The sequence below is a fragment of the Podarcis filfolensis genome, assembly GCF_964270895.1.
Source record: "Podarcis filfolensis genome assembly, chromosome: 15".
Taxonomy (NCBI): domain Eukaryota; kingdom Metazoa; phylum Chordata; class Lepidosauria; order Squamata; family Lacertidae; genus Podarcis; species Podarcis filfolensis.
In genome coordinates, this window is record NC_139618.1 from 41581806 (window position 1) to 41607853 (window position 26048).

At 41.8% G+C, this 26048-nt stretch overlaps 1 long non-coding RNA gene across 3 annotated transcripts in view; it reads left to right on the forward strand.

Moving 5' to 3' along the window:
- The window catches only part of LOC310750763, a 40821-nt gene extending 15092 nt beyond the window's left edge, over positions 1-25729 (forward strand). Inside the window, exons 3-4 of one of the 3 annotated variants that reach the window (XR_014542243.1) lie at positions 11582-11633; positions 25503-25729. This is a non-coding gene — a long non-coding RNA (uncharacterized lncRNA). Of the gene's footprint in view, positions 1-11581; positions 11634-13101; positions 13240-15354; positions 16167-25502 lie in introns of those variants that run through there. The other 2 variants (XR_014542244.1, XR_014542245.1) reach the window with 2 other exon arrangements.
- The last annotated feature ends 319 nt before the right edge of the window (positions 25730-26048 follow it).

The following is a 26048-nucleotide window of genomic DNA, read 5'->3' on the forward strand; positions in this document are numbered from 1 at the left end:
TCCTCTGAATTTTAAGTGAAGTTGTTTCTGTCGCATTTCTGTCATCGCTAAGTTATCCCATATTTGCTCCTGCATTTTATTCTCTTTCATTTCTTCCTTTATTTTTTCTGTCTCCTTTTTCTGTTCTCTCATCTCTTTTTGAATTTTTTTATTAGTTTCTTCAAATATTTTTGACTTAGTTGATAATTCTTGGATTTTAATGGAGAGCTCACCTACTGCCCCTTCTATCTTTCTGTCTATCATCTCCTGCACTTCTTCTAATTTATTTTCCATGTGTATTTCACTTTGTTTAAACTCCTCCTTGATTTTTAACCATAAAAAGTCTAGATCTTTAATTTCTTCTTGTCGAGATGTCTTTCTGTCAGCTGGGGTCCCCCCCAGCTTTTTCCCGTTTCCCCCCGACATTATATCCTTATTTTCACACTTTGTATTTTCCAGCTAAATCTCTCCCTTAAAGGGCTCGCAATCTCTTTATTTTAAGTTCAGAAGGCCCTTATAAAGTCTTATAGAATGTCTCAATCCAATATCTGGACTAAACCTATGGATATGACTTCTAAACCTAATTTACTACACGTTATAAAAGACTTATAGAAAAAGACACCCCCTGGTGGTTATCACCAATCGATATTCTAACAATTAAAAAATTAAACATGGAAAGCCAAAGATGGACCTATGAAGACCTCCTGGTAAGATCAGATAAAGGATGGAAAATTAGAACATATGAAGATTTAAAGGATAAATTAACGGGTTGGCTACAATTTCATCAGATTAATGCTTTATGGAATGAACATAAAAAAACAGGGATGAACGAGAAAAAGTCCAGATACCAGGTGGAAATATTAGAAGGAAATATCAAACTTTTATCCAAAATGTATAATCAATTATTAGATTGGGATACCAAGGATGAAGAGATAAAGGAGGTTATGGTCAAATGGGCCATAGACCTTGGATATAATCTAGATTACGACAGGTGGGTGAAACTTTGGAATAAGGACATGAAATTCACAGCATGTGTGGGACTCCGAGAAAATATGGAAAAAATGATGTACAGATGGTACATCACCCCCGTGAAATTGGGAAAAATGTATAAGACCAGGGACAAATCATGCTGGAAATGCAAAACAAAAGAGGGTGACTTTTACCACATGTGGTGGGCCTGTGAAGAAGTGAAGAGGTTTTGGGGATTTATTTACGACGAACTAAAAAAAATTCTGAAATATACCTTTCCCAAAAAACCCGAAGCCTTTCTTCTAGGAATGGTTGGAGAGGAGATCAGGAAAGAAGACCAAACAATGTTCCAATACGCAACGGTAGCCGCCAGGATATTGCTAGTGCAAAATTGGAAAACCCCTAATATCCCACTAATGTGGGGGAGGGAGACAGTGCTCCTGAAGGTAGGAGTCTATCAATTGATGAAGATGATCATCCAAATGTCATAGACCGAATGGAGCAAACAGCACGCAGACCTAGTGGTGGGAGGAAAAAATCCTTAAATAAGAGACACGGGGGAATGATTAATGGACTTCAATGTCTGTACACTAATGCACAAAGCATGGGAAATAAACAAGATGAGCTTGAACTCTTGGTACAGCAAACTAAATATGACATAATAGGCATCACTGAAACCTGGTGGGATAAGTCCCACGATTGGAATGTAATAATGGAGGGATACAATCTATTTCAGAGAAACAGACCAGACAAGAAAGGAGGAGGAGTGGCGTTATATGTCAGGGATGTGTATACCTGTGAAGAGATCCAAGATTTAGAACCTCAAAGCCAAAGTGAGAGCATTTGGGTCAAAATTAAGGGAGAGAAGAATAACAGTGACCTCATTGTGGGAGTTTACTATAGATCCCCAAGCCAAACAGAGGACATAGATGATGCCTTCCTGGAACAGATGGCCAAGCACGCAAAAGGAAGGGAGATAGTAGTAATGGGGGACTTCAATTACCCGGATATTTGTTGGATGTCAAACTCAGCCAAGAGCATAAGGTCAAACAGATTCCTCACTGGCCTTGCAGACAACTTGATTGTCCAGAAAGTGGGAGAAGCAACAAGAGGAACAGCCATTTTAGATCTGGTCCTAACCAATGTTGATGACCTGGTTAGTGGGGTAGAAGTGGAAGGATCATTAGGCGCGAGTGATCATGCTCTTCTGAAGTTTACTATACAGCAGAAAGGAGCAGCCAAGCATACTAGGACTCAATTTCTCGACTTTAAGAAAGCCGACTTCATAAAACTTAGGGAAGTGCTGGGTGAGATCCCATGGACAGTAATACTAAAAGGAAAGGGAGTTCATGATCGCTGGGAGTTTGTTAAGAGGGAGATAGTAAAAGTACAACTTCAGGCAATACCAGTAAGACGGAAACATGGAACAGATAGGTAGCCGTGTTGGTCTGCCATAGTCAAAACAAAAAATTTTTTTTCTTCCAGTAGCACCTTAAAGACCAACTAAGTTAGTTCTTGGTATGAGCTTTCGTGTGCATGCTTTCTGAAGAAGTGTGCATGCACACGAAAGCTCATACCAAGAACTAACTTAGTTGGTCTTTAAGGTGCTACTGGAAGGAAACATGGAAGGTGCCTAAAGAAGCCAGGGTGGCTATCTAAAGAACTTTTAACTGAGTTAAGATTAAAATAGGATGTGTACAAAAAATGGAAAAGGGGGGAAACCACCAAAGAGGAATTCAAACAAATAGCCAGCACGTGTAGACACAAAGTCAGAAAAGCTAAAGCACAGAATGAACTCAGGCTTGCTAGAGAGGTTAAAAGCAACAAAAAAGGCTTTTATGGGTATGTTCGTAGCAAAAGGAAGAACAAAGAAACAGTGGGGTCACTCAGAGGAGAAGATGGTGAAATGCAAGCAGGGGACACAGAAAGGGCTGAACTGCTCAATGCCTTCTTTGCCTCAGTCTTCTCCGATAAAGAAAACAATGCCCGACCTGAAGAATTTGGAGCAAATGATTCAGCAGAGGAAACACAGCCCAGAATAACTAAGGAGATAGTACAAGAATACTTGGCTAGTCTAGATGTATTCAAGTCTCCAGGGCCAGATGAACTGCATCCAAGAGTATTAAAAGAACTGGCAGATGTGATCTCAGAACCACTGGCAGTCATCTTTGAGAATTCCTGGAGAACAGGCGAAGTCCCGGCAGACTGGAGGAGGGCAAATGTTGTCCCTATTTTCAAAAAGGGGGAAAGAGAGGACCCAAATAATTACCGCCCAGTCAGTCTGACATCAATACCAGGGAAGATTCTGGAGCAGATCATTAAGCAAACAGTCTGTGAGCACCTAGAAAGGAATGCTGTGATCACCAATAGTCAGCATGGATTTCTGAAAAATAAGTCATGTCAGACTAACCTGATCTCGTTTTTTGACAGAATTACAAGCCTGGTAGATGAAGGGAACGCAGTGGATGTAGCCTACCTTGATTTCAGCAAGCCATTTGACAATTCTTGTAAAGAAGCTGGTAAAATGCGGTCTTGACTATGCTACCACTCAGTGGATTTGTAACTGGCTGACTGACCGAACCCAAAGGGTGCTCATCAATGGTTCCTCTTCATCCTGGAGAAGAGTGACTAGTGGGGTGCCACAGGGTTCTGTCTTGGGCCCGGTCTTATTCAACATTTTGGCCAGGTTGCAGGATTTCATAGAATCATAGAATCATAGAATCATAGAGTTGGAAGAGACCACAAGGGCCATCAAGTCCAACCCCCTGCCAAGCAGGAAACACCATCAGAGCACTCCTGATATATGGTTGTCAAGCCTCTGCTTAAAGACCTCCAAAGAAGGAGACTCCACCACACTCCTTGGCAGCAAATTCCACTGTTGAACAGCTCTTACTGTCATTTAAATTAAATAAATCCAAAACTAAGGTATTGGAGAAAAATTTAACACCTATGGAAAGGGAGAGGTTTCAGAATGAGACAGGTTTAACTGTGGTTAAGAAAGTGAAATATTTGGGGATCAATATGACAACAAAAAATGTGAATTTGTTTAAAGATAATTATGAAAAATGCTGGACAGAGGTAAAAAAAGATTTAGAAATTTGGTCAAAATTGAAGCTTTCCTTGTTGGGTCGAATTGCAGCTATAAAGATGAATGTATTGCCTAGAATGTTATTTTTGTTTCAAACATTGCAAATTGTTGACAAGATGGACTGTTTCAAGAAGTGGCAGAAAGATATTTCAAAATTTGTCTGGCAGGGCAAGAAGCCCAGGATAAAATTTAAGATATTAACTGTTGCAAAAGAAAGGGGGGAATTTGCCCTGCCAGATTTTAAACTTTGTTATGAATCAGCGGCTTTTTGCTGGTTGAAAGACTGGCTACTTCTTGAGAACACAGATATCTTGGATTTAGAAGGGTTCAATAATATTTTTGGGTGGCATGCATATTTGTGGTACGACAAGGTCAAAGCTCATAAAGCCTTTAAAAACCATATTGTCAGGAAAGCACTGGACCTGCTGGAGAACAAAACTCCCAGGTGGTTGTCCCCAATGGAGGCAAAGGCCGTGAAAAAACTTAATATGGAGTCTAAATGGCCGAAATATTGGGAAATTTTGGAACAAGAAGGGGAGGTAATGAAATTGCAGAGTTATGAGAAATTGAAAGATAAAGTGAGAGATTGGCTTCATTACTATCAAATAATGGAGGTTTTTAAGTCTGACAGGAAAATTGGCTTCCAGGTGGAAAAATCAAAATTGGAGACAGAACTATTAGAATCCAAAACTAAGAATTTGTCAAAAATGTATAACTTGCTGTTGGAATGCAATACACAGGATGAAACAGTTAAATCAGCTATGATCAAGTGGGCACAAGATATTGGTCATAACATTATGTTTGAGGACTGGGAACGGTTGTGGACCACCGGTATAAAATTTACGGCATGTCATGCCTTAAAAGAAAATATTATGAAAATGATTTATAGGTGGTACATGACTCCAGTCAAGCTTGCAAAAATTTACCACTTGCCTGATAATAAGTGTTGGAAATGTAAAGAGACTGAAGGTACATTCTTTCACCTTTGGTGGACATGCCCAAGGATTAAGACTTTCTGGGAAATGATTTATAATACAATGAAAAAGGTATTTAAATATACCTTTCTGAAGAAACCAGAGGCCTTTCTCCTGGGTATGGTCGGCCAATTGGTGCCAAAGAAGGACAGAACATTTTTTATGTATGCTACAACAGCAGCAAGAATACTCATCACAAAGTATTGGAAGACACAAGATCTACCCACCTTGGAAGAATGGCAGATGAAAGTGATAGACTATATGGGACTGGCAGAAATGACCGGCAGAATTCGAGACCAGGGAAAAGAGACGGCGGAAGAAGATTGGAAGAAATTTAAGGACTATCTTAAGAAACATTGCAAAATTATTGAAGGCTAGAATGATGTTGATTCAGAAATTAAGGAGTTAAAAGCTGTAATGATTATGTGATTAAGAAAAGAAAGGTTAAAAAGTATATAGAAATTAGGGAAAGGATTTGCTGAATTGACTTAATTAGAGAATGGAATACAGAAAGGGGAGGTATGAGGAGGTCGGGAAAGTAAGTTTTATGAATATAAGGGATGGAAACTATACTTGTTTTGTATGTGTGTTCTTTTTTTTGGATTGTATGTATTTTTATTGTTTGTGTTTTTATTGTTCTGTTTTTTCTGTTTTATATAAATTCCTAAACTTTAATAAATATATTATAAAAAAGAGAGCAGTACTTGTAAAAGGATCTAGGAGTCTTGGTTGACCACAAACTTGACATGAGCCAACAGTGTGACGCGGCAGCTAAAAAAGCCAATGCAATTCTGGGCTGCATCAATAGGAGTATAGCATCTAGATCAAGGGAAGTAACAGTGCCACTGTATTCTGCTCTGGTCAGACCTCACCTGGAGTACTGTGTCCAGTTCTGGGCACCACAGTTCAAGAAGGACACTGACAAACTGGAACGTGTCCAGAGGAGGGCAACCAAAATGGTCAAAGGCCTGGAAACGATGCCTTATGAGGAACGGCTAAGGGAGCTGGGCATGTTTAGCCTGGAGAAGAGGAGGTTAAGGGGTGATATGATAGCCATGTTCAAATATATAAAAGGATGTCACATAGAGGAGGGAGAAAGGTTGTTTTCTGCTGCTCCAGAGAAGTGGACACGGAGCAATGGATCCAAACTACAAGAAAGAAGATTCCACCTAAACATTAGGAAGAACTTCCTGACAGTAAGAGCTGTTCGACAGTGGAATTTGCTGCCAAGGAGTGTGGTGGAGTCTCCTTCTTTGGAGGTCTTTAAGCAGAGGCTTGACAACCATATGTCAGGAGTGCTCTGATGGTGTTTCCTGCTTGGCAGGGGGTTGGAGTTGATGGCCCTTGTGGTCTCTTCCAACTCTATGATTCTATGATTCTAGGATTCTATAATTCTCTCTTATTGTACATGAAGCATGATGTGCCGGTGCTTGTAGCCATTCATTGTTTGGAACCTAAGCATCTGAAGGAATGCCTGTTCTCAGAATAACCTGCTGCCACACTGAGATGCGTTTTGGAGACCCTTCTACACACAATGCTGGAGAAATCTGTTCTTTGCAAATTCAGTATGAACTCTCCTGATCTGTAGCTCACATGCTAATGTGTGGGTTGGAAATTCTGCAGTGCTGCTCTGAGCTCAAAAAAGGGATCAACTTAAAATGCATGGGTTTGGAGTTTTTTCTCCATAAAATACCTTTAGAAATGTGTGTTTTGTGATCATATATGTTCAAAAACATTCATGTTTGAATGGAATCGGTCTCTCTCTCTCTCTCTCTCCAAAGATTAATGCAGAACTGGGATTGAATTGATTTATGAATGAGTGCATTTAAAAGATATGCTGAATACAAATAGTTCCACCCATCCCTTGTGCCCCTGCTATCTGAGGGGGCTTTATCATAAGCCTCCCAGAGTAAAATAAACATTAGGAGGCTTAGTTTGGTCAGAATTAAGTATACACTTCCAATACATTATGTCTGGTAAATGAGCCGCTATAGCTGCAAGAGAGCTGTGAAAATTTGTGTCCCGGGCTTTTTAGACTTGTCTACCCATGTACTATCTGAAACTGAAGGGGTGCATTGGTTGCCAGATGTGAAATATATTGACATTATTTTCAGCTCTCCTACCCCATTACAGTGGTACAGTGGTACCTCAGGTTAAGTACTTAATTCGTTCCGGAGGTCTGTTCTTAACCTGAAACTGTTCTTAACCTGAAGCACCACTTTAGCTAATGGGGCCTCCTGCTGCTGCCGCGCCACTGGAACACGATTTCTGTTCTCATCCTGAAGCAAAGTTCTTAACCCGAGGTACTATTTCTGGGTTAGCGGAGTCTGTAACCTGAAGCATATGTAACCTGAAGCGTATGTAACCTGAAGCGTATGTAACCTGAAGCATATGTAACCTGAAGTGTATGTAACCCAAGGTACCACTGTAACTGAATTATTGCAGAATGGAAACAGTGCTGATAGTGGCAAACACAGGTCAGAATGGAAATAGCTGCCTTCTACCATCAAAAATCACAACAAACCTTTGCAGTAAGATAGACTGATGGTGTTTCATGGCCAAGTGGGAATTTGAGATCTAGTATACCAGGTTGTAGTGTAACACTCTAACCACTATACCACATTGGCTCATTCTAACCACTACACTGTATACAGAAGCCAACAGGATTGATACTTACTGCAACTCTGGTGGTGGGATCATGTCCTCTTTTACACTTGAGGGCAACAAACTAATTTGGAGGAATAGTTGTGGGGTTCAGGAGAAACGGGATGGGGGGCTTCCACCACTGCTCCTTAGCCTCTGCCACCTGAGGCGGTTGCTCCACTCTGTCTCTCAGTTTAAAGAAGGAGGAGAAGCTGCTGTCCCCTGTCAAAGTCAGCCCCCATAAGCATATTTATTTTAGGATTCCCATGGATGTCCCTCATTCTGTGGCCGGTGAATGGGGTAGCATCTGTAGCTCAGCACTAGCTAAAATCTCACCACAGCTATGAGCTCATGAAGTGGCCTTAGCCAAGCCGCCGTTCTCTCTGACTCAGCTCCCACAACTGCAGTATTGCTCTAACAGTACAAGCCTATCTTACTGAAACCAGGAAGAGAGATAAAATTCATAGAATGCTTAGCATATTACATAACACAGAAAAGCACATCCGCCAAGTACTCCCTCCATTATTTGGGAAGGGCAGAGCTTCTGCTTCTGCTTCCATTCCCAGCATTTCTAGGTAAGGCAAGGGAATTTCCTGAAATCTTGGACGCTGCCAGTCAGAGTAAAGAATACTGAGCTAGATGGATTAATGGTCTGACTCCTGTGTGCCATTATAAAGCAGAACTAGAGAAAGTACTTCATTTACCAGTTACTCCATACTCCACTTGCCCTTCAATAGAATTTGAGTAATATGTGAATATGTGTTACTGGTCAATGTGTATATTCCTCCCACCTCTACTATCACAGCCAAGAACCATCAATGGGATCTCCTTGCACATGTGCTCGAGAATCTGGACACCATTTGCCCCAATTTACCTATTGTCCTGACAGGGGATTTTAATGCCCGCCTAGGCCAAAGACAAGAAGTATATACAAAAGCTTGGGAGATCTTGGACTCTACTGGTCTTCCTGACTTCTGCTTATGGGAACGGGAATCATGGGACATAGAAATCAACCTTGCGGGCTTACAGCTTACCAAGCTGACTACCACCAGGGCTTTGGTGTGGCTTAATGGGCTGCCAGACTGGGAAAGCTCTCGGAATTTTACTTTCCTCTCCCCACAAGGAAATAGTGTAGTAGGCTATATTCTGGTCCCCACTAAATTGCTGCCTCTTGTGGCAGAGTTCCACATAGGTGATCCTATGCTTAGTGACCATCTCCCCCTTCAATGTAAACTTGTCTTTCCAGCAAGAGTGCCAGAATATATAATCAATCCACTCCCCCAGGTACTGTGTCCTCAGTACATAAGGATTCGAACTAACGAGCATACACTATCATCTTTCCAAACCTTGATGTATTCTGATCGTGTGACTCACTTGATCTCGGTAGGGAGTGGTGAACTTTCTCCAGTAGCTAGAGTCACTTGGTTTGAGGAGCTTATGGACATCCTAATAACCGAATTCCCCCATTCACACTCGCACAGTCCACTTAAGAAACTGGGGTTTGGCGAGTGGACTGATAAAGAAATCAAAGGCATTAAAGTATAGGTTAGGAGAATCTACAGAGAGTCTAGAGAGGCAGGCAGCTCCCGATTGCCTGATACATATTTTGTGAGAACCAGGCAACTCAGGGAGTCTATCCAGTTTAGCCAGGTAAGATACAACCAGACTTGGTGGGATTTGCTGCTTTCAGCCATGCTTACCAATGATCATAAAATTTTTTGGAAGGTTACTGCAGACTCCCACAGACTCAAGAGCACTGGCTGACATTGATTCCATCTATGCTATGGGTAGAGCATTTTAAGGCAATCTTTTATGACGATTGTGGGTGGATGTCAGGGTTTACCTAGTCAGTGGAATGAGTGCAGGCAGCCTTTCTATTTACGATTTTCGCTGTCCCATGCTGTGTACCTTACGCAGCCCTGTGTCTAGAGGGAGGCCAACACAAGCTAGAGATAGTTGCCTGGATGAGTTTTCTTTTATGCTGGCTAAACATTTGTTTTTCAGCAGACAAATATACTTTACTTAGTGAAGTTCTGTCAGACTCCTTCCCTTCCCCAGGGCTACAACTGTTTTACAACTTGGGCTTTCAGAGGATCTCCTGGGCGCTGTGGCTTTTCTAATCGCCAAGGCCATGTTAAAAACTAGGCTGTGGGACATAGATCGCCAGGAACTAATCTCAGCTGCGGAAAAAAACATGTTCCCCTCTTTACTTTCGACTCTCTTGGGCGCGGGAATTTAACCTTAATTATTTGCAATTTTTGTTTAACCCGCAAGAACGAAGGGCTTTTTTGTTGGCTAGGTTCAATTGTAATCCTTCTAACCTCCTTTGCGGTAGGTTTGCGGGTATGGCAGAAGGAGATAGGATCTGCCCATGTGATGCCCACCTGGTGGAAACTCTAGCTCACACATGGCCCTTAAATGTAAAATGTATGATGATCTCTGCCAACAATTCTTAGACCATGGAAACCAGAGACAGAGGTTATACACTTCTTATTCCAGGGGAGAGACCAGGAGCTCACCAAGACAGTAGCTAAGTTCCTGTATTTGATTTTCTGCTGCCGAAGTATGCTACAGGACCCTGCCCTTGCTGGAGTCCCACAGAGGTGAAATAGATTGCTCACCTCTTCTTCTCTTTGGCAAATGACTGTACTGTTGAAATGGCGATGAGATCACATTGGCCTATTTATTCTGAATGTTTGTAAGTTATGCCAATAAAGGTTTGATGATGATGATTCTCCTCGATCAAGTGATGGAGGATACCAATGGTAGAAAAAGAATGCAAAGCTTCCATCTGGTGGAGAACAGTATGGAACTTAAAGGACCGCATCCAGCTAAAGTTAGCCTTGTTTAAATTCCCCTAAAATCAAAATGGGGCTGTAGTGAGTTCTAGCTCTTGTTGATTGCCATGAGATTTTGTTGCAGGTAACTTTAGTCCAGTTGGGACCAAAGTAATTGGCCCCCGACTGGCTGACTCCAAAGTGTTTTGATACAACATTAATGCTGCATAAGCCTTGGGCCAACTTTAGACAGCTGAGGAGGATACCAGAAACAAGTGAAAACATGAGTGAAATGTGGTTTCAAACATTCCTCATATCACACACATAAATCTACTTGGCATGACTCTCCTTTTGTCTGTTTCTTTGAGTTCAGAATCAGATCTTGGCAGGAGGCCAAGCAAAACAATTATGAAACAATTATCAAGCTTTCGCTGAAGTGAATTATTATTATGGATTCCCTTCTTAAGGATGCAACCTTTCTCCTTGAAAGGCTATTATATTACAGTACTGAGACCAGCGCCTTCTTTTAATACCTAATACATCTTCTGTGTGCACACCCATACCTCAAACACAAAAATGTTTTTGTCTAAAGAAAGCCAGCACTGGAGGGCCAGCTCAAGACATTTTGCTGCCTGAGGCAAAGAACAAGGTAGTGTCTCCAGTGCCGGATTACCAAAGAGGCAGAGTCGGCACCAGCCTTTTAGGGGCCCCACAACAACAGATCAAAATAATATTTCTTTGATCTTGAAAGAAAATTACAAAAATATATTAGCATATAATTTGCAAGACACCCCCCCCCATGGACTGCCTAGGGGTATCCCCAGGGATTAATCTGGCACACTGTCTTCTACCATTGCATGTACAAAAGTCAACCAACTGGCAATGACATGTAATAAGGCTACATCCACTCCATACATTGAAAGCTGTATCATACCAGTCATGGTTTCCCTCAAATGATCTAGAGCAGGTTGTTTGCTAAGAGTGCTGAGAGATGCAAGGTGACTCCTATTCCCCTCATAGAACTACAATTTTCATAGTGGTTTAACCTTTAACCTCTCTTAGCAGTGAATTCTGGGAATAGTAGGTCTGTGTGGGGTCTCTTAATATTGGCCTGAGCCAGAAATAATTACATGATCTTTTTTAAAATCCAGGTCTTCACCACTCAGCTGAAGCACACAGTGATGAGGCCTGGCAATGCACAAGGTAGGTGCCTCATTAGAAATGTCCTCTCCCTGGTTGACTCCAGTCTTGCCTCTTGCCGTTGAGGAATTTGAGGCAGGGCCTCAAATCATTATAAGGAGTGCAGAGAGACTGAGGACCACAAACAAAAAGGAAGTCCAGATCCTAAGCCAGAGGTTCCCAAACTGTGGTTTGTATGCCATCAGTGGACCACAAGCTTCATTCAGGTAGTCTGTGGTTATGGCACATCTATTGGATTAAATATTGATTGTTCATGGTATTTGTATTCCTTCTTATATTTCATTATGTTACTATTTGAATTCTATATGAATCCTATGAAATTCAAATTATTATATGATAGAATACAATTCAATTCTAATATGATATAATATAATATAATATAATATAATATAATATAATATAATATAATATAATAGCAATTAAAATGCAATTAAAAACCATACAGGATCTAGCACAGTGCATTGCAAGACTCTGCAATTTTCAAATGATTGCTGGGGTAGTGAGCATGTAAGTCATTAAGGGTTTTAAAGGTTAAGACTAGCAACGAACACTCCACAATAACATCAGACCCATCAAAATTGTAGAGAGTACTCTGCAAATGAGGGACGCGGGTAGCGCTGTGGTCTAATCCACAGAGCCTAGGGCTTGCTGATCAGAAGGTCGGCGGTTCAAATCCCCACTATGGGGTGAGCTTCCGTTGCTTGGTCCCAGATCCTGCAAACCTAGCAGTTCAAAAGCACATCAAAGTGCAAGTAGATAAATAGGTACCGCTCCGGCGGAAAGGTAAACAATGTTTCTGTGCTCTGCTCTGGTTTGCCAGAAGTGGCTTAGTCATGCTGGCCACATGATCCGGAAGCTGTACGCCGGCTCCCTTGGCCAGTAAAGAAGAAGAAGAGGAGGAGTTTGGATTTGATATTCCGCTTTATCACTACCCAAAGGAGTCTCAAAGCGGCTAACATTTTTTGAGAGACTTCAAAGAAGTGTGACTGGCCCAAGGTCACCCAGCAGCTGCATGTGGAGGAGCGGAGACGCGAACCCGGTTCCCCAGATTACGTGACTACCGCTCTTAACCACTACACCACACTGGCTCTCAAGATGAGCAAGATGAGCGCTGCATGAGATAAGATAAAGCAAGATGAGCGCTGCAACCCCAGAGTCGTCACGGGGATTCGAACCGCCGACCTTCTGATCTGCAGGCCCTAGGCTCTGTGGTTTAACCCACACGCCACCCGTGTCCCTGAGAATTGTTAGGCGACCCCTATTTCCCTCATGAAGTTAAAATTCCCAAAGTCCCTTGGTCAATTATAATAAGAAATATAGTTGGAGCAAATATGGAATATATTTTATGTCACTCATTCTTAAAAAAAAATTTCTATGATTATTAAGATTATTTTATTATCTTGTCATTCTTCCTGGTATTGTGTTTTTAAGTATAGATAGGGTGAACCTTTGCATCTTGCTTCTCTCTTAGGGTCACTTGCTTTTAAGGAACAGGCTGGTGCTATGATGTTTATATTGTAACAATATGTATGAAATCTTTTATATGTATATATATAAATTTATCAGTAATGATAATAACAGAGAAACTTAAACTTAAATAAATGACCAGCATCTCAGAGCTCTTATGTGGTCCATCTTTTCTGAACCTGTTTACTCTCCATGATTCACAGGAACCCCAGAGCTGTACAAAGAATGATATATGGGACACATGTCAGCAAGCTTGATTAATCTTCATTGTCCTTAATCAAACCCCTCAAAGTATCTCAAAAACATCTCCCTGAAGTTACCCCCCTGCTCTTTGCTGCATCACACAGATCACTTTCCCTGGAACATTCATACCTGAACAGTGTGTTTGCATCTCATACTGACCTGTCGCCATTTCAAGTGGCCTCTGTGACCAGGTCTCGATTGCATTGCAAGGGATGAGCAGCTCACACCCAGGGCAGCAAACCAGAACACAATATTCAATGAAGAAGACATCCCTGACAGCTAAATGTCTGCTTTGCCTTATTAATGGCCTTGTTCAAACACTGCAAAACAGATCAGCATGGCACTGCCCTCCTTTCACCTTGCAAAAGGTGAGCACCTGACTTTCTGTACCCCTGTCTTATGGTTTGTCTTATGCCCACTAAGACCAGGGCCTTTAGTTTGGTGTAGGTATCAGGGTGGGGGGATTCAATTCAGTTTGCATTTAAAGCCAAAACTATCAAATTCACAATTTTTGAAACAATATGGCTACCAAAACACACAGCCATCCTTCCAAGTTCCCATTTCTCTGAACTCTGAAATGCAGCCAGTGTTTACAAAAATATATAGGCTGGGAGAAAGTCCACATAAAAATGAATGCATTATTGAAAATAACACAGAAAAATGCATTGTATTAGGAGACATTTCTTGAAAAATGTGCACATTAGTCACATTAGGAGAAATTTGCTGGTGTATTTTCATGAGGATTTTTTAAAAAACAACAACAACGAACAAACCATAAATTGCTGCAGAAATGTGGAGAACTGAATTTATGATAGGGGAAAATGAAGAAATGAGCATGGCAATTTGGACCCAGCTCTCCTTTGATCTAGTCCATCATACAGTGTGAACTTCTTCACTGGAGGTTTTAAACAGTGGTTGGATGGCCATCTGTCAGGCATTCTAGATTGCCATTGGGGTGCCTTCCCTATCATTCTATGATACTATCATTCAGGTCCAAGAGACTAATGTGGTCCTCCATGCCTTTCGATCTGGCCTTTGGGATTCTCCTCAGGCTACACACCCTCCTCAGCCACAACCCTCCCCAGCCTTGCTTTGCCTGCCTGGAACGTGCCCTTGTACACAAACAGTGCTGCTTGCTTGCCTGGATGGATGGAGGATAGAGAAGGGTGTGTGTGTTTGTGGAAATCAATCAACTGTACTGTACAAAGGAAAAATTCACATTCATTGATCTGTCCACTTTTGCCTCTAGCCCCAGCCACCACTGGCATATGCCCCCCCCAAAGGTTTCTGAGAAGGAAAGGTTGCTCCTAGCTGTGGGCTTGATGTGAGGACTAGTGATTAACTTCTAAAAGCCCATGCTGAAACTGGGGCCAGTTGCATCCTGTTCCTTAATCTTTAATATTTGGCATTCTTGTTCATTCTTGTTCATGCTTTGAAGGAAATGTCCTCTGCACAAAGCCACAGGCACTCCCAATCTATATTTCTTCATGTGTCCCAGGACTGACCCCTGCTTCAGAGTAATCCCTAATTGGGAGACCCTGTCACCCCCTTTAGGACGGAAGGACATTCTCTGAGCTTAGTGGGTAGGTTAGCTACACACCCAGCTTTGAGCAAGAGTTGAATTGATTTGCCAAGAATAAGTCTTAGGAACACATAAGCTTCTTTCCTGCAACTAAGAGGAAATAATACAGCAATACAAGTGTTCCTGCATTGCAACTGAGTTGGCATGAACAGCATGTAATGTGATGGAGTCCAAGCTGGGTGGAACTCTCTGCCCAGAGTGCTTTGTTTGCTTCTCTTCCTACTGGCTTTCCATCTGCAGATGAACTTTTTTATTTCAAGGAGTATTTAAATAATGTTTAAATGGTGCTGTCTTTTGCCTTATTCCTTGTCCTGCCCACCTGCCTGCCTGCCTTCCCTAAGATGTGGTGATGACCACCTCCTTGGATAGCTTTAAAAGAGGATTGGACAGGGCTCTTCTGTTTTCATTTCGTACATGATATTTCATTACCAGGGCCAACACAAGACATCTGGGCAGCTGAGGTGAACCACAAAATAGTGCCTCTTCACCAAGGAATAAGGGGTGAGTGAAGATCTACATCAGGAACAAGGGTGAGAGGAGACCAGCAGCACCTATTCACCAAGAGGTGGCTGTACTGGTGGCATTGGAAGGGGCTGCCAAGGAGATGACAGATCCGGCCTCCAAGAAGCATGCCGCAGATGACACTGCTACCACAGCAGCAGCAGAAGAAGTCGTCGCAGCAGGCAATGCATTAGTTAGACACCAGATCTGCTGTCTCTGTGGGTCCTGCCACCTGAGGCACTCACCTCACCTTGCCTCATGGGTGGTCCAGCACTGGATATTACACAGTTCTCCAGCCAAAAAACATGTTAAAAATGTGAAGGGAAATAATGTACAAAATACACTGCATTAGATAAAACTGCTTGCAAACATATGCATTTTAGGTAAAATAGAACAAATGCTGATAAATTAAATGGGGACATTGATTATTATTATTTTAATTGGAAACTGATGTGAAAATGTAGTGAATTGAACTAAAGTAAAATGAGAAGCTAAGATAGACTGAAATTGAAAGGTTCATCCATCCCTGCCTGTGACCCTTCAGATGTTGAAACTATATTATTGTGAGTGCCCAAGCACCCATAGCCCCCTTGAGTTGGCTTCTATGTCCCATCATCTCTGACCAATGCTAGATGCTGATGATGGGATTTGGAGTGCAAGAACAACTCAATGGCCACAGGTTTCCCATCACTTCCTCACATGCACCCAGCAGTTCTGCAGTTAAGCTCTGGGTAACAGGGCTCCCCAGTTACAGATAGGTAGCCGTGTTGGTCTGCCATAGTCAAAACAAAAAAAAATTTTTTCCTTCCAGTAGCACCTTAAAGACCAACTAAGTTAGTTCTTGGTATGAGCTTTCGTGTGCATGCACACTTCTTCAGATACATGAAGTATCTGAACTATGTAACTTGGAACTATGGAAGGCACCACATTGAGCCGCATGAAATAGGGCTCCCCAGTGTTTACCCACCAAATCAGCATACACTGTCTCAGTCAGTCATCCCTGTCCTGGTGTCATTCAGCTGTTTTGGACTGGAATTCCCACCAGTTCCTGCCAGTAGTTGTAGTAACACCCAAGTCAGTTGAGACCAAGGCACTGGGGAAGGGAAACAGAATCCTTCTGCCCAATGCCTGCTGTTCCCTAAAGCTGCAACCAAACATATCATAAGGGCAGACCAGTATGTGTATCTGAAATGGAAGATTCATATATTGGGTCTTTTACTTTTAAAGGTGGTTAAATAGCAGCTGCACACAGGCTCAGCAATTTGGATAAGGACCATGGCAATGAGGGACAGGCCAATGGCCATTTCCTCTACAGCTTTTCCTCAAAGATCAACTTTGGGCTGCATATCTGGTTTGGCCTTCTCTGGGTGATTGAAACCACATTTTGGAGCAAAATAAACTGAAGTTCCCTCATCCATCACATAATTACAAGGCACCCTTGCCTGGTGTAGCTTTCATAACATGGCCGGTTGGGGGGGAAACAGGCCAGGCCATGGTGTTTCCTGCTGCACTGTGGCCTTACATAATCACATGAAACCTTTACTTATCATTGTCACAACCTCTTTTTATAATCTAATCACCACCTCTTGAAGAGCCAAGAGTTCCACTAATGGGGCAGCTCTAATCCTAGAAGAATGGATAGAGATAATCTACCATGGCAAATTCCATCTGTGTCAAATATCTGTAATGAAGAACCGTTCAGTGTGACAGACTTTCACATGGGGCATACCAGGAAATTATATTAAATGTGAGAAAAGAGGGAAAGAGAAAAGGGGTTGGAGACATCACTGGACACCTGGCAAGGCCCACTCCACTGAAGGAGACCCACTGGAATAAGCTCCCAGGCCAGTTTTAAGCTTCTTGTATTAATCCGCAAGGCCCTTAAAAACTTGGGTCCAGCATATGTGAGGGACCACCTGATCCCTTATGTCTTGTCAATCAAAGCCAAACCAAACCAGAAGCCTTCTGGTTCTGCTCCTCCTCTTTGAGTCATTCACCTAAGCCTGGTGGGAAGAACATCTTTTGCTTACCATGCCCTTCCTCTTTGGGTGATTCTACAGGTTGATCTCGATATGAATCCAAGGCAGACCTTTTAACATCACAGTAATCCAAGTTTATGCACCAACCACTGGTGCTGAAGAAACTGAAATTGACCAATTCTATGAAGACTTACAACACCTTATAGAAATGACACCAAAGAAGGATGTTCTTTTCATTATAGGGGATTGGAATGCTAAAGTAGGGAGTCAAGAGATAAAAGGAACAACTGGCAAGTTTGATCTTGGAGTTCAAAATGAAGCAGGGCAAAGGCTAATAGAGTTCTGCCAAGAGAACAAGCTGGTCATCACAAACACTCTTTTCCAACAACATAAGAGACGACTCTACACATGGACATCACCAGATGGGCAGCATCGAAATCAGATTGATTATATTCTCTGCAGCCAAAGATGGAGAAGCTCTATACAGTCAGCAAAAACAAGACCTGGAGCTGACTGTGGCTCAGATCATCAGCTTCTTATAGCAAAATTCAAGCTTAAACTGAAGAAAGTAGGAAAAACCACTGGGCCGGTAAGATACAATCTAAGTCAAATCCCTTATGAATACACAGTGGAAGTGAGGAACAGGTTTAAGGATTTAGATTTGCTAGACAGAGTGCCTGAAGAACTCTGGATGGAGGCTCGTAACATTATACAAGAGGCAGCAACTAAAACCATCCCAATGAAAAGCAAATGCAAGAAAGCAAAGTGGCTGTCCAATGAGGCCTTACAAATAGCGGGGGTGAGAAGGCAAGCAAAATGTGAGGGAGATAGTGTAAGATACAGGAAATTGAATGCAGATTTCCAAAAATAGCAAGGAGAGACAAGAAGGCCTTCTTAAACGAGCAATGCAAAGAAACAGAGGAAAACAATAGAATGGGAAAAACCAGAGATCTGTTCAAGAAAATTGGAGATATGAAAGGAACATTTCGTACAAAGATTTCCATAATAAAGGACAAAAGTGGAAAGGACCTAACAGAAGCAGAAGACATCAAGAAGAGGTGGCAAGAATACACAGAGGAACTATACCAGAAAGAAATGGATGTCTCATATACCCCAAGTAGTGTGGTTGCTGACCTTGAGCCAGACATCCTGGAGAGTGAAGTCAAATGGGCCTTAGAAAGCACTGCTAATAACAAGGCCAGTGGAAGTGATGATATTCCAGCTGAACTATTTAAAATTTTAAAAGATGATGCTGTTAAGGTGCTACACTCAATATGCCAGCAAATTTGGAAAACTCAGCAGTGGCCAGAGGATTGGAGAAGATCAGTCTACATCCCAATCCCAAAGAAGGGAAGTGCCAAAGAATGCTCCAACTACCGCACAATTGCACTCATTTCACACGCTAGCAAGGTTATGCTTAAAATTCTACATGGCAGGCTTAAGCAGTATGTGGATCGAGAACTCCCAGAAGTCCAAGCTGGATTTTGAAGGGGCAGAGGAACCAGAGACCAAATTGCAAACATGCGCTGGATTATGGAGAAAGCTAGAGAGTTCCAGAAAGACATCTACTTCTGCTTCATTGACTATGCAAAAGCCTTTGACTGTGTCGACCACAGCAAACTATGGCAAGTTCTTAAAGAAATGGGAGTGTCTGATCACCTCATCTGTCTCCTGCGAAATCTCTATGTGGGACAAGAAGCTACAGTTAGAACTGGATATGGAACAACTGATTGGTTCAAAATTGGGAAAGGAGTACGGCAAGGCTGTATATTGTCTCCCTGCTTATTTAACTTATATGCAGAATTCATCATGCGAAAGGCTGGGCTGGATGAATCTGAAGCCAGAATTAAGATCACCGGAAGAAATATCAACAACCTCAGATATGCAGATGACACAACCTTGATGGCAGAAAGTGAGGAGGAATTAAAGAACCTTTTAATGAGGGTGAAGGAGGAGAGCGCAAAATATGGTCTGAAGCTCAACATCAAAAAAACGAAGATCATGGCCACTGGTCCCATCACCTCCTGGCAAATAGAAGGAGAAGAAATGGAGGCAGTGAGAGATTTTACTTTTTTGGGCTCCATGATCACTGCAGATCGTGACAGCAGTCACGAAATTAAAAGACGCCTGCTCCTTAGGAGAAAGACGATGGCAAACCTAGACAGCATCTTAAAAAGCAGAGACATCACCTTACCAACAAAGGTCCGTATAGTTAAAGCCATGGTTTTCCCAGTAGTGATGTATGGAAGTGAGAGCTGGACCATCAAGAAGGCTGATCGCCGAAGAATTGATGCTTTTGAATTATGGTGCTGGAGGAGACTCTTAAGAGTCCCATGGACTGCAATAAGATCAAACCTATCCATTCTTAAGGAGATCAGCCCTGAGTGCTCACTGGAAGGACAGATCGTGAAGCTGAGGCTCCAATACTTTGGCCACCTTATGAGAAGAGAAGACTCCCTGGAAAAGACCCTGATGTTGGGGAAGATGGAGGGCACAAGGAGAAGGGGACGACAGAGGATGAGATGGTTGGACGGTGTTCTCGAAGCTACAAACATGAGTCTGACCAAACTGCGGGAGGCAGTGGAAGACAGGAGGGCCTGGCGTGCTCTGGTCCAGGGGATCACGAAGAGGCGGACACGACTAAACGACTAAACAACAACAACAACAGGTTGATTCCAGGGGGAGATATCAAGTGCATGGACAGTGAGAGCAAAAATGAAGGGGTGGTGGGTCCACTCAGGAAAAATAGGAACATAAGAAGCTGCCTCATGCTGAGTCAGACAATTTCTTCATCTGGCTCAGTGTTGTCTACTCTGACCGGCAGTGGCCCTCCAGGGTCTTCCTAGCTCTATCTGGAGACACTTCTGCATGCACGGAAGATTCTCTATGGTTGGGCTATGGTCCTTTCCCAAAGGACAAGGGCCCAGTGAGTATCTTTCCCAAGGTCTCTCTAAAACCTGGAGCTGCCACTATTATTTATGGAGATGAAAGCTAAGACAGACATGCAGAATCCCTACATAATGTGCTATAGCTGAAATGCTCTACAAATGCAGACTGCTAGAGGGAGGAGATTGAATGTTTGGATACTTCCCCCGCAGTAAATGTTTCTTGACGACATACACAGCTTGCATGTCAAGGAGGAGGAAGTAGGTAGAGATGAGCATTTCCTAGATCAGTTTTAGACTGGCTGTCAGCAAAGTTTCCCAGCTCCCCTCCAAATGTCCCTTTCTCTGGAGAACATACTGGGAAATGAGGGTGACATGGGTGCAGCTGCAATGTGGGTGGTGACTGAGAGGAGTGCTGCGCTGCTGCAGTGAGCAAGCTGCCCTTTAAATTTCCCAGGGCCCCCTACTTGGCATTGCTTCAGAGTGATGCTATATCAATAACATTGAGGAAGGATCAGAGAGATGGTTTTAAATTATTGATTGATTGATTGATTGATTGCTAGCTGCAACTGCTCAGAGCTCCTCTTGGCACTCAAGGAGAATTGAGGGGGGGATTTCCAATGTGTGAACCTCCCTGAGATCTCTTGATGACGGGTGGTATATAAATTTAATAAATAATAATAATAAATATTGTTCTGCTTTGTAGAAGCACTTCATCAGGAGACTTTGGGAAGAAATAAGTTGACAATAAAGGATGGATAAATCTGCCAATTTCAATTTCTTGAATTCAGTTCGCCATATGTCCCCATCAGTTTGCAAACTGCTTTTAAAAAATCCTCATAAAAATTTGGGAGCATTTTAGTGTGCATTTCTCCAAACATATATTTTTGCAAGCAACTTCCCTTAACATAATGCATTTGTACAAATTCACATACACACACACATATGTATATTAATATGTGCATTTTTATGTGAACCTTCTCCTAGTACAGTGGTACCTCAGTTTTCAAGCGTCTTGGAACTCAAACCTGAATGCCGAAAACCTGGAAGTAATTGCTTCCATTTTTGAACGCTCCTTGGAAGTCGAATGGCTTCTGCTGCCTTTTCTTCCTTTTTCTCCATTGACTTTGTCGACCGTCCTTTGCGCCTCGGTTGTCAAACGTTTTGGAGATCGACCGGTCTTCTGGAATGGATTACGTTTGACAACCGAGGTATCACTGTATATGCATTCTTGGTAGACTTTCCTTGGTTGAGGAACTGCATCGCAAAATTCAGAGAAGTGCAAATTTAAAAGGAAAGCCGACTTTCAGTTTGCTTATTCTTTGGGGAGGTAGGAACTTAAGATGTTCTCTCTCCACCGTCACCCATCACATCCCTACAGATGATTCCCTTGTGTGGCCACTAGGTATGTCTATAGTTGCCAACCCCTGGGATCAGGTGGGCCCCATAAGCATCTGTACCCTTTCTCGCTTCATTGTTTTACAACATCCCCCCTTTATTCTTACCATTATTATTGTTACTTGATATTCGTTTTTTCAGTACTATGTTGAGATCTCACATCTTATTTTGTTTCCTGATATTTTGTCTCTCTTTAGTTCCATTCCTGCGAGATCTAGTACAGTGGTACCTCAGGTTAAGTACTTAATTCGTTCCAGAGGTCCGTTCTTTACCTGAAACTGTTCTTAACCTGAAGCACCACTTTAGCTAGTGGGGTCCCGCTTCCGCCGTGCCGCCAGAGCATGATTTCTGTTCTCATCCTGAAGCAAAGTTTTTAACCCGAAGTACTATTGCTGGGTTAGCGGAGTCTGTAACCTGAAGCGTCTGTAGCCTGAGGTACCACTGTATTTAAAATGGAAGAATGGCAATTTCAAAGGACACACACCCTGATACCTGGAGAGAAATTTGGAGGGATAGGAGATCAAAGCCTCCAAAGCTTGCTTTCCTCTTCCCTCCACATTCCGTTTTCTTCTCATGTCACGTCTACATGATTGTTGATTTGTGGGTAGGGACTGGTTTTCTCTGTTCTCTGTAGAACATTTTGAAAAACTGAGGTCAAGATTGTATCCATTAAAATTAATGAATGTGGCTATCTTAGGTCCGAAGTGGCTGGAGAAACCCAGCCAGATGGGTGGGGCATGCATAAATTATTATTATTATTATTATTATTATTATTATTATTATTATTAATCTATTTTGAGTAGGACTTACTTGGAGACAACCCAATGATAATAACATCAGCATCAGTGATGCTCATTGCTTTCTCATTGCTGTTGAAATATCATTCCTTTGTGATGTTGTCTGGTATCTTTTGTGTCACTACTTCCCCAATTTATTGGGCTCAGGTGGGTTACAGTTGCAGACAGTTTTTGTTTGCAATCCATTCCATCCACCAGTGATGTCATTTTACAAGACATACTTAGTAGCTTTAGCTGTTTGTGCTTCACTTCATAAGCTTTGGAAAACAAAGAGAATGAGTGGGCAGAGAGCTTTTAAAAAGAGGCTTCACAAGTAGAGTCTATTTGGAGATGCTTATTCACTCTAAAATTATCAGAAGGCTGTTGCAAGGAGCCTTGAATCATCTGGCTACTCACTTGAGACCTCAGGCAGAACAACAAAATGAGCATCTACATACCAGATGGGCTGATTAACAACTTAAAAAAAAAAGACAGACAACAACATGAACTGGACTCCTTGGCACGTTTTGAATAAACATACACAAATTTATTGGTTGATAACATGATAGATAGACAATGCGAGGATATGTATAATTTTATAACATGCAGAGAATAATATGTGCAGAGAAATCAGAGAGAGGAGCTGAGGGAAGTCCCTGGTTGGGGGGGGAGGGAGGGATGGAAGAGGGGTGGGGGAGAAAGGGGGAATAATGTACGTGATTATATGGTTTGATAATTTGTTATGTTGGAATTGCTTAATAAAAATATTTTTTGAAAAAAGAAAAAAAGAACAGAATCTGCCTTTGAGATTGCTGTGGGATCTTGGGGGTCATTTGGCCCATCCCACTGTTCAATGCAACGCCTGCATTTCAGTATAGCATCCCTGATAGGGAGCTTCCAACCTTTGTATCTCTCTCTCTGCTTCTAAACATGCTGTGGACAAGGGGGGGGGCGACTCTTCCCCCTCCATGGACATGTCAAGGAATGGTCTGAAGACGAGGACTGGGCAATGCATTCTATGGCAGACCAGCTTCTCTCTGATGGTGAGGGGGAAGAGTGCCCCCCCCCTTGCCCACAGTGTGTTCAGAAGCAGAGAGAGAGGCAGAAGCTGAACAGCTTAGGGAGGAGTTACCTAGCTACGAGATCATGACAAGGGAACCAGAAGGAAGGGGACAGCTTAGTTGAGATGTCACTCGAGAGTAGGGGGGACCCCCTCACCATGGACTCGGAGGTCCGAACATATCAGAGAGCAAAGGAGTCAGGGGAGGGAGGAACTTCCAGTTGGAACGTAAAATGCCGCAGAAGTCGGAAGGAGGATTTAGAGCAGCCAACTGCCCTCCTTGCGGAGAGCTGTGTATTTGTGCTTGAAACATGATGCTGTAATAAAAGGACTATAAATATATCAACTGCTTGTTAATTCTTATCTGTGAAGTTACGGAAGGGAGAGGAGAACTCTCCACGCCTGACAGGACATAACAGCTTTCACACATAGGACCAAACAATGATACTAGAGCTCCCCACTTGAAGTTTTATAAATTTATTTAATATATTAACACAAATAGAAATAACTAAGAATGCAACTACTGTATAAGAGATTACTATTTTAACTGGAATGTAACTGAAATTAATAAGACTATGGAACACAGAAATGTAAGATCGGGAATGCATCAAAGCCACCACACGGGGAGCCACTTTAACTAAAGTGTATTAATTGGTATTGCTATAATTGGTCTATTATTGGGGAAATACTGGAAAACTAATACACAATTTATTTGGTCAAAAAAAGCAAGTAATGTGAGAAATGATAGAGCCCCTAATACAAATTTTGATCAAGTTTATGGTACTTTGTTTTCAACATTTTATTTTATCAGTATTTTAAAATGAATATTTATATATTTTTATCTGACCCATAAATCTTGTCAAATAAAAATATAATTAAATGCACACACAAAAACATATAAGCACACACACACACACGTACAATGGACACGAGGCAAGATCAGGCACTACTAGGATGTTAGTTTTTCATGCATTACTAGATTCTCAAAGTCCAATTGAACACCAAGACAAGGAGGAAATGAATGAGAGCACAGCAGGCACTTTTAAAAAGTACTCTTATCACAATACATTTCAAGTGACTACTTTTGCTTAATTAATTAATCTCAAAGACTACTTTTCTGATGATTGTCTGCTGAGGTCACCCACTTGCACAAAGGAAAGATTATTCACACTCAGGAACTGAATCTGACTGGCCTGCAAAAGAAAAAAAGCCTTTGATTACTTAGAAAAATGCCTTCCTGTTTCTTTACAAAGGAAGGCAGGGAGAAGAAGAGGAAGCTACTGTGGGTGGGTGGGATGGTGGGAGGAAACTTGTGTTTTGGCCTGAGAAGTGGGAAAGAAAAAGAAAAAGAAAAAGAAAAAGAAAAAGAAAAAGAAAAAGAAAGTCCTATGAATTTAAGGATCTGTTTGGTACACATCACAAAACTGTCCATTTATTTTCTTTCTGTTCTTTCAGTTTCTCATTTTTCCAGTCTTAAATTCAGTTCACATTTCTGCAGCAATTTGTGATTAAAAATAATGAATCAGCATTTAAGATTAAACAATGCTGATTGTACTAATTACAATTTGGAATGAAAATCTCTGTCTTCTTACATTCCTACTCCTTAGCTATTGAAGAAATCCAAGCCTCCCCTGGAGACTAATCAGTGAAAGACTCCCCCCCAAAATTTAATTTTAATATTTAAAAATTAATTATTATTAATTGTTTAATGTTTTAATGTTGTATTTTAATCTAGTTTTTAAGTTGTATTCATTCAACTCATTTTTATTATTGGTTGTTAGCCGCCCTGAGCCCGGCCTTGGCTGGGGAGGACGGGGTATAAATAAAAATTATTATTATTATTATTATTATTATTATTATTATTATTATTATTTCTCCACCCATAAATAGTGTGAAGAATGTTTGGAGGCCCTGTCCAATCAGCCAGTGACAATGGATATTTTTCTCATATGGACATATTGACTAGCATATTTTTTTTCAGCTTTAAGGAAATGCCAATGAACTGGAAGTAAAAATCTCTCCACTCAACATACCTCTCTGCACTTCTAGAAAATGTTTGAGGGGAACTGAATACAAACAGACGCCAGGGCACATAGCCTGGAGTGTCTCTTCCTCTCTCATCAACCATCATTAAGCAATGCTTAGATGTAAGTAATGAAACAAGTATTTTCTTTAAAAATAATAATAGCGCCTGTGTGTGGATCCTTAAAGCCTGTCATTTATGAGTCACATTTGGCCTGGCACCTATGGGAAAAGGTTATATATAAACAAAAGGATGTTCCCAAAGTTCACCTGGGTGCATGATCGGCACGCAACCAGTGGCAATTATCACCAGCTTTGCTATACTTCTGCTACTGCACATAGAACATTCATTGCATTTCTTTGGTCTTGGAAGGAATACACACATTCTTTAAAGTACAAAACAATAACACCAAGAACAAGATGTTCTGAAATAGCCGTGGATGGTGGCTGGAAGGAGGAGCCGCCAGCTCAACTTCCCCAGGCTCACATTTTGAGGCCTGCATAA